Here is a 1,764-nt window from a genome sequence, read left to right as displayed (position 1 = left end):
ATATATAAACCAACCTTATATTATTAACAATGCAAACAGTATAGTACCAACTGTATAATATAAATTGTACCAACCGTATAGCACCAACTATACGAACCGTATATTATTAACAATACAAACAGTATAGTACCAACTGTATAATATAAATTGTACCAACCGTATAACACCAACTATACCAACCGTATATTATTAACAATACAAACAGTATAGTACCAACTGTATAATATAAATTGTACCAACCGTATAACACCAACTATACCAACCGTATATTATTAACAATACAAACAGTATAGTACCAACTCTACTAACCATGTGATACCAACTTTACCAGCGGTATAATACCTACCATATAATATCAGTTGTACCAACCGTATAATATTAACTATACAAACAGTATAGTACCAGCCACATGATACCATCTGTATCAACAGTATAATATCAATTGTACCAGCCGCATAATAACAACCGTATAGTACAAACTGTACGAACCCTATATTAAAATTGTACTAACCGTACAATACCAACTGTAATGACCATATAGTGCCAACTGTACTAACCGTATAGTACCAACTGTACTGACCCTATAGTACTAACCGCATAGTACCAACTGTACCAACCGTATAATACCAACTGTACTGACTCTATAGTACCAACTGTACCAACCGTATAATACCAACTGTACTGACTCTATAGTACCAACTGTGCTAACCGTATAATACCAACTGTAATGACTCTATAGTACCAACTGTACCAACCGTATAATACCAACTGTACCAACCCAATAGTACCAACTGTACTGACCCTATAATACCCACTGTACGAACCCTATAGTACCAACCGTATAATACCAACTGTACCAACCTAAGTACTATTGTTGTTTGTACAGGTGTTACCATTTTCAACATGTAAAGCACCTTTTGCGACATGTGAGCTAAATGGCCAGACTACAGAACCTTAGGTTTCAGGGGTAACTGTCCCTAATTTTAAATTACTGACCACAAGGAAGGTAGCTAGTCAGCGGAGCCCACCGTCCCAAGGACTTTGTTAGCTTTTAACCGAATAAAGATATTGAATGTCACTCTTATAACATACTCAAGTTGAAAGTTAGCATCATGGCACAAACCGTGGACATGCTCATATTTAGCCCTGCACACTGGCTGTTAAGAAACCTATACTTCCCGAAGTCAACTTATATTTATTCTGTTTGAATCCTGCAGCACTAAATGCAGCTGAACCTGCAGGAATGGAAGTGGGCAAACAACGCCAAAATAAACCTGTTTTATTAGCATCATAAATTTGGAAGTGGGCAAACAACGCCAAAATAAACCTGTTTTATTGGCATCATAAATTTGCTCGGCTGTTAGATGTTACAGTACATTCAGGAGCCTCATGATTTCTGCTCCCCAGCTACATCAAGCCTTCTAATATCGTGTTGAAGCTTAAACCGAGCCATCCAGCCATCAGAAAATGCTCTCCTATCGGTCATTCGGTTATAAAAATTGCTACCCTTGGTGTGCCTTCACATTATTTCTATTTGAACCATTCATAAAGTACAGAGTCCAGTTTTTCCGATTTAGGTTTTGCAAGAATTTTCCGTTTTTTTACATACATTTCTCCGAGTCTGATTCAGCAAAGTCATATGATAAACCAAGATTATATGCCTTCATCAAAACATTACGTTTCGCAGTTGTTTCCATGCGTTTAGAGATGTCTATTTTCCTATGTAATGTTAATACAACTCACGTTTCACTCTTTGTCTTGAGG

This window comes from Limulus polyphemus, unplaced genomic scaffold, assembly GCF_000517525.1.
Source record: "Limulus polyphemus unplaced genomic scaffold, Limulus_polyphemus-2.1.2 Scaffold3239, whole genome shotgun sequence".
NCBI classification, from domain to species: Eukaryota; Metazoa; Arthropoda; class Merostomata; order Xiphosura; family Limulidae; genus Limulus; species Limulus polyphemus.
This window is presented reverse-complemented; position numbering follows the sequence as displayed.